Genomic DNA, 8,842 nt, shown 5'->3' on the forward strand with positions numbered 1-8,842 from the left:
AGGGTAAATTGTTTATACATAAGATTTTTTAAGGTTCTGTTGAATCTCTCTACAATTGAGGCTTTGAGATCACTGTAACTCGAATAATGTTTTATTGCCTGGCTTTTAATAAATTGTTGAAACACTGAATTATAAAATTCTTTGCCATTATCTGTTTGCAAATAGCGCGGGGATCTTCCACTCTGATTGATGATTGTTCTGATGGCTTCTGTAACACATGCCCCAGTCTTGGATTTGAGTGGCACAGCCCAGGCAAATTTTGAAAATGTGTCTATCACAGTGAGTAGATACTTGTAGCCCTTGTTGATTTTGTCTAAGTTTTTCAACTGTCCACTTGCCATTTCAATCAAGTCGCTCTGCCATAAATCATCTATGCTTTTTGTGACTACTGGGAGCCTCTTAAAATTATGTCTGGCCTGTCTGTGTAATTCATCAACAATAATTTGTCTAGACATAATATGTAAACAAGAATATTGCAACTATGGGGTGTTCAGCAGCTGAGACTGCAGGATTTTCTAAATATAATTTGTCTCCAATATGTATTTTAAATTCCAAAGTGCCATCATCTTCAGTATAGGCTGTTTCTAATGTATTGGGGTCTGTAAAATCCTCCAATTCTACACTGGTGACTTTCACTTTGTTATCAGCATTTGTTATTGATAAGGTAGGGTAGTGGTGTGCCTGTGGCTGATGCCAATATTTGATCTTGATTGGTCTCAATGTGCCCCCAACAAAAAATTGGTAATAAAATTGTGCAGGGGACAGCATATATATTTTGCCACCTGGTGTAAATGGAGAATCATATTCTCTGTTGGGGATGCTGTACAATTCAAGAATTACTGTATGTTTTGGATTCTCGATTATGCCTGTTATTTCTTTTTCTGCTGTGAGCAATCTGCTTGTTACAGATTCAAGATGCTCATTGATAGTCCTAACAATCTCATCGTGGCCTGGTTTGATCCTTATGTCCACAGCAAGTTTCTTGTATTGTTGCACAATTTCTTGTAGCTGGGTGGCAAAAACAGACAGGGCATTTGCTTGATTGGACTCCATGGTCCCTAGCTGTTGCTTGATGTTAGCTACAATTTGTTGCAAATTTTCAACAATTGCCAATTTTGAATTTTGAGCAGTAAGATCATGGACCTGTCTTCTGATATCCTCAAACAGGGCATGCAGTTCATTAATATGTTGATTGGTTGGTAGAGTGGCCACTGTCTGAGTGAGTTGTTTGATCTCTGCTTGGATATTCTTGATATCTTCTGATTTCAATATGCGATTCACTGCCCTCTTAATATTTTTAAGTTCCTGTGATGTGGGCAGATTTGACACTGTATTTTGCAAAAATTCAAGTGCCAATTTCACATTGTTTAATTCAGAAGCATCAGCCACATTTTGCATAGCATTTTGGAGCAGGGCTATATCTGCCTGAGAGGGTGTTGATTGTTGTAAAATTTCAAGTTTTGTTTGGATATCATCAATCAAGTGATGAAAATGAGATAGTTCAGATTCAGTGTTGAGGTTTTCAAGCTTTGTGATTTGTTGCTGGACACTAACAAGGGTATCTACAATCCCAGGCAATCTGGATTCTAGTACATTTGCCAAATCATTTTGCACTGCTGCTATTGTACCTTCAAGATGGGTTATGGAACTTTGAATTTTTCCAAAATCTTCATATGTTTCAAGTTGCAGCTTAATATTTGCAACACTCCGAGTTATTGCATTCAAAGCATCAGAAGATGGCAAATTGTTCATAAAATTTTCAAGTGTCTCAATTTTTTCTTTAACCTCGGCTATGGCATTGTTCAGAGGGTCCAGATTAGGTATTTGGAGTGACTGAATCTGTTCCTTTAGAGTGGAAATCACTAGATCAAAATCTTCTTGTGATTTTATGCTTTTGACAATTGTTTGGAGCTGTGCCTGGACATTATTTATCTGCTCTTCCAATTGTTGTTTCAATTGCTCAGAGTTGGTGGCCTGGGTCTTAAATTTGACTTGAAGAGCTGCTACAGCTTCTTCCAAACTTTGAAAATTATCCAATGTGGCCAAATCAGTATATTTCTGAAGCAGCAATTTGAGTTCAGAATCAATTTTAAGAAGAGGGTCCATGCATTGTGATTGCAAATTTGTAATTTCTAATTGAAGACTGGCATTGAGTGTGGTTTGTAAAGCTTGTAAATCACTTCTTAATTTCTTGACTCTGACATCAAGCATCAGAATCTCATCACTATGATCTTCATGTCTTGTATGGCCAAAAATATCATTAGGCATTTTTGTTTTATTGGTTATTTATTATAGAGTATCTAATTCTTAATTCTATAAAAAAGGGTATAAGCTTATCATAGGATCCAGGGACCTCAATATATAAGCAGTCACCAGCAGAAACAGTATATACAGTGCCAGAAACCATGTTTGAGTGCTTAATTCTATAAATATTTTTCCCTACTGAAATTTTAACATCACCCTCAGGGGTTGTAATAAATTGTAATTGCCCACCTACAGGTAATTGGTAATGATTCAAATTATTGTTAAATATGTACAATGTTTTACCTGTTTTATCATCAACATCTGTAAGTATGCTGTTCAGATGAATAATTAACAAGCCACTCAGCTTAGACAGCATATCAGGAGAGGCTTGTGGTGTTGGCAGCTCCATGATAGCCTGTTTTTTGAACCCAAATAAGTTCATAGGCATGTTTATTTATTTCAAATCATGCTCTGTAATTGGGCATTGATTCCCATTTTTCAAATCACAATGACCCCATGGTAAAGTATGTATGCTACATGATAAAATGCATCTCTTATCATCATGTGGGTCCAGAGCCACTTTTCTTACAATATTGCTAGTCAAGAAGTGATCCACACTCTGAATTCTGGATTCTGATGTTTTGATTGAATTCTGGGATTTGATGCAATTTTTATAATCTTCAAATTGGAGCACTTTTTCCACAGTTACTTTGCCAATGCCCTTGGCCTTTTTGACAACAGTACTACATGTTTTAAAACTGTACATCTTGGCACTTAACCCAGCAAATTCCACAATAACATCACCAAGTGTCTCATCTTTTAACTTGCCAGGCACCTTTTTGTTGTGGGGTTGAATCCTTGTATGTTCACTGGTGTCAAAATATTGAAACAATTCAGGCTGTGCTATATCTTGATAAACATCTTCTGTTTTAATATCAAGAATAAAACTATCCGTGTCCATGTACATCAATTTTACATTATCACCATAAAAAGGTTTCAACACATCATAATACAATGTTAACATATGTAATTTGGCCAATTCCAATATCACAGCCCCTACATAAATAGGTTTATCAAACTTAATATTTGTTTTTTTCATGTTGAAAAGTGCCATGTGCTCATCATAAATTCTTCTGTAATTGAAATTAGGCTTTGCAACCAATTTTTTTCTCAGGCTGGGGTCAGTAATTATTTTAACATCGGTATGTTTCCTGACATTTTCAATTGTTTTGCCATACACAGAATTGACCATCAATTTAAACAATGCCTTATCAAATTGGCTCTTTGCAGATGTTCGAAGCTCCGTGTTTGTATCAATATATGGTTTCAACCATTCTGAGTGCCTGAACCTCAAAACTTTTCTAACTTTGGTCACTTGAACACCATGTTTCATCAGGAACTGGAGGTTTTTGTAATATGTGACATAGCCTTGTTTTGGCTCCAGTGTCATCATGAGCTTCTTCTGTTTAGAGCCAGGTGAGCACTGAACCTCAGGAATTTGGGGCAGATCAGAAAATTTGTTGTGCAAATCATCAGGAATTGTCACATCAACCTCTAAGAATAGGCCATAATTACTGTCATCAAAATCCTTAAAACCTTCAATATTGAAATCAACCCATTCAAGCCCTGCATATGGCAGTTTTTGCATCATGGCAGAACCATAGAGGCTGTTGGCATCTACATACACTATATAATTTGATAGCCGTGCTGGATCATAATCAGGCATATATTTGTTATTTGCTCTGGCATATCTCTGAGAACATTGCACCATCCCTCCTCTTATACATTGCTCCATAAACAGATACATGTCCTGATCCTGGATCAGATCCAATTGCATTTTAGTGTTTAAAACCATTGCAGCCCATGCTAGGCCTGGGGCACTGTAGAAATACATTGGATCCAGTTTATAATTTTGCATAGAAGATTTTCTGAATGCCTGCAATATATCAGCTAAGAGTGTGACATCAAGTTTCAAATATGCCATGTGATAATCACCAAATGTCTGGCATTTTAAATTGTTCCACATCAACTGGGCATGGTGATAATCATCATCAGTGATTCCAGATCCTCTGATTTTGCTGTAAAACTCTTCTTGTGGTGGCAGAGAACACTCATCAAATTTAGAAAAATCTGTAACATAGTCATATGGATATACACCCTTCCGCCTAATTAATTTCAGGTCCTGATTTGGAAACAATGCACATGTGATTTTGAATTGATCATCAGATAATTGAGTGGCCAGTGTAGCCAGGCTAGCAGATAAAATTCTGTAAGAATCAAGAAATCTTATGTGAATAGAAACACCATTAACTTTAATTATCTTGCTAATAGACATATATTTCTCATCATTTTCAGCTAAAATATTTAAATTCTGCTTGTCAAACCCCTCGTACCTGATCAGATGATGGAAATCATAATTGGATGCTCCATGGCAAAATATGGGGACAAATTTTGGTCTCTGGATCTTAATATTACAGCTATTACACAGGGCCTGTTTATATCGACCATCTGTATGAGAATGGTGTTTCACCTTGATATTTGTATCTGAAAATTCAGAATCACATACCGGGCATTTTTCTGCATTGTTGAAATCCTCAATCTGTTTCTCTGTTAAAGGCAACATAGGTTTTGATTTTAATAAGATGTTGGATGCTATGTCACGGCACTCATTTTCTATTCTATGTGCAAATATTTTGATGGCATTTGGTCCCATGTATAAGTGTGGTTCACTAGCTACACCATCCCGTATAACTATATAACAAAAGCTGGAAGGTTCATGTAGCTGGTATGGTGTAATTGAAGATTCTTCAGGATCTGGATTGCAGAATGCAAGAGGCTTGAGGTTCGATTCAAAATCACAGACAATATATGCTGGGTGTTCCAACAAGGCTTCAAACTTTTTGAATTTGCAATTTTCACTTGGATTAGGCATCACCATATGAACAGGTTTATAGTTGCCACAGTATTTCAGATGCTCAATTAATTTGTTTTTAGCAATTTCTGCATTCTGTTCACAAACACTATTCACCATTTTCCTACCATCAAACACAGATAAACATCTTCTACACAACTTGAATATTGTATTGGATTTGTCTAGTTGTGTTCTGACTAAGGCTTCAAGATTATGTATCAGAGTGTAATGATATGTGCCATCCCCTTCAATTAAGAGCAGATCAATCGGAACAGCAGAATCATCATCAAATGTACTGATTCTGAGAGGTTCTATCGAGCAATTGCCAGTGGAACAAATAAATACATTAATAGATAATTGTTTGCCATTGATATGCCTGGCCTTTTTTTCAAATTTATCAATATTCTGAACAGACATTGGATATTCCAAACCCTCCATTGCATCGTCAAAAAGATGTTCATGTTGTTTGTAATAACTTATTCTCTCAGGATGCCTTAAAACTGGAAACAAAGCAGCTAATATACACCACAAAAAGCATTTCTGGTCGGTATTTTGTATATTAACCACGGCTTGTTTGTTTTTAATATTGGCAGGTAATGGCAGATATGTAGATCCTTGTAATGGGCTGAATTCAGAAATATTAACATAGAGCCTGTGTGGAGAACCGCATAGGCTCCATCCAGACTCTTTTGCCGCAAATTCAGAGTGTTTAATATTCAATTGATCTATCAACCTGCTTATTATTGTGTCTGAATTTGCATTTGAATATACCGGTACAGTTTCTGTTATGTGGGGCTGTGTAAATTTTGTGCCATTTGGTTTCTTATATTGTGCAAACAATTTAAGGGACAGTTTATAAGAGCCATTTTGTGCATTAAGAATTGCCTGCAGATCAGAATTTATACTGTTCAAAAAATTCTTAATGTCACATCTTGGCTCTGATACAAACCGGTAATCCCTAAGTTGGGCATTAAAACTGCTATGGATGGGTGCATAGCGTGGCTGCTTTGCAGGTCCAGCATTAACAGGTGCTTCATGCTTTCTTTTCAGACCAGATGTAGATGGTTGTGAGGGCAATGTTGATGACTGTGCAGAGCAAGTATCTCTATGTTTATATGTGAAATATTCCATGCTGTATTTTCTATTGCATTTGGGGCAAATTTTTGTGGGAGTTCTGTATTTGTCTGGGTCACAAATCTTTTGGTGCTTAGCCCAATTGGGGCTGGATATATTCTTATTGCATTGATTACAATATTTTTGATTCGGCATTTTTGTTGTTGTTTATTATATACAATTTCTTGGGATTCAAATCAAAACTCTATGCTGGATAAAAAATATCAGCTGGGTTCAACACTCTGCTTTGTGTGTGTGTATGTGTGTATACACTTAATATTTTTGGCTTTGGTATTTATATACAATTTCTTGGGATTCAAATCAAAACTCTATGCTGGATAAAAAATATCAGCTGGGTTCAACACTCTGCTTTGTGTGTGTGTATGTGTGTATGTGTGTATACACTTAATATTTTTGGCTTTGGTATTTATATACAATTTCTTGGGGTTCAAATCAAAACTCTATGCTGGATAAAAAATATCAGCTGGGTTCAACACTCTGCTTTGTGTGTGTGTGTATGTGTATATGTGTGTATACACTTAATATTTTTGGCTTTGGTATTTATATACAATTTCTTGGGGTTCAAATCAAAACTCTATGCTGGATAAAAAATATCAGCTGGGTTCAACACTCTGCTTTGTGTGTGTGTATGTGTGTATGTGTGTATACACTTAATATTTTTGGCTTTGGTATTTATATACAATTTCTTGGGGTTCAAATCAAAACTCTATGCTGGATAAAAAATATCAGCTGGGTTCAACACTCTGCTTTGTGTGTGTGTATGTGTATATGTGTGTATACACTTAATATTTTTGGCTTTGGTATTTATATACAATTTCTTGGGGTTCAAATCAAAACTCTATGCTGGATAAAAAATATCAGCTGGGTTCAACACTCTGCTTTGTGTGTGTGTGTATGTGTATATGTGTGTATACACTTAATATTTTTGGCTTTGGTATTTATATACAATTTCTTGGGGTTCAAATCAAAACTCTATGCTGGATAAAAAATATCAGCTGGGTTCAACACTCTGCTTTGTGTGTGTGTATGTGTGTATGTGTGTATACACTTAATATTTTTGGCTTTGGTATTTATATACAATTTCTTGGGATTCAAATCAAAACTCTATGCTGGATAAAAAATATCAGCTGGGTTCAACACTCTGCTTTGTGTGTGTATGTGTGTATGTGTGTATACACTTAATATTTTTGGCTTTGGTATTTATATACAATTTCTTGGGATTCAAATCAAAACTCTATGCTGGATAAAAATATCAGCTGGGTTCAACACTCTGCTTTGTGTGTGTGTGTATGTGTATATGTGTGTATACACTTAATATTTTTGGCTTTGGTATTTATATACAATTTCTTGGGGTTCAAATCAAAACTCTATGCTGGATAAAAAATATCAGCTGGGTTCAACACTCTGCTTTGTGTGTGTGTATGTGTGTATGTGTGTATACACTTAATATTTTTGGCTTTGGTATTTATATACAATTTCTTGGGGTTCAAATCAAAACTCTATGCTGGATAAAAAATATCAGCTGGGTTCAACACTCTGCTTTGTGTGTGTGTGTATGTGTATATGTGTGTATACACTTAATATTTTTGGCTTTGGTATTTATATACAATTTCTTGGGGTTCAAATCAAAACTCTATGCTGGATAAAAAATATCAGCTGGGTTCAGCACTGTACTGTGTGTGTGTGTGTATGTGTATATGTGTGTGTGTATGTGTGTATGTGTGTATGTGTGTGTGTGTGTGTGTGTGTGTGTGTGTGCGTTAATATTTTTGGCATTGGTATTTATATAAAATTTCTTGGGGTCCAAATCAAAACTCTATGCTCTGGCCAGAAATAGGCCACAACTTGGCCACAAGTGGACCGGAAGTAGGCAAACCGGAAGTGGACCGGAAGTAGACCGGAAGTGGACCGGAAGTGGACCGGAAGTAGACCGGAAGTGGACCGGAAGTGGACCGGAAGTGGACCGGAAGTGGACCGGAAGTAAATATGTGTGGGTGTGGGTGGGTGTGGGTGGGTGTGGGTGGGTGTAGGTGTGTATGTGGGTAGGTATATCATGGCCTAGCTTTAAGTGTGGCCAAAAAAAATATCAAGAGGGGCATATTTTTAACAAATTTATGGACAACAATCTCACAGAAGTGCCTTTTATAAGTGTAGGCAAATCAATCTGAGGGGGCTCATACTTTCCCGGGAAATTCCCGAGGGCATTTTTACAAAAATCTTGGATTAGACAGGGTTCCACACTTGAGCAAAAAGCTCATATGGGCATGTTGAGCTTGTTTTAAGTGTAGCCAAATCTGCTTGAGGGGGGTTCATACTTTCTCGTCCTGGTTATATCACAAATCCCACTACTGATTCATTCACCCTCACAGAGCTGATTTGTATATCAAGTTTGATGTAGTGAAAAGAGACAACGGCGAAGCATTTCTTGCCAACGCAAACCTAAGACTCGTAGATAATTTTGTGCCGTACTTATTCTCGCAGGTGGAAGTTAGAAAGCACGGCACCGTCATCGATAGGGTTGACTACCCCGGGATTACCTCTACAGCTGTGGGA

Source organism: Lepisma saccharinum, chromosome 15 (assembly GCF_977018435.1).
Source record: "Lepisma saccharinum chromosome 15, izLepSacc3.1, whole genome shotgun sequence".
In the NCBI taxonomy this organism is placed as follows: domain Eukaryota; kingdom Metazoa; phylum Arthropoda; class Insecta; order Zygentoma; family Lepismatidae; genus Lepisma; species Lepisma saccharinum.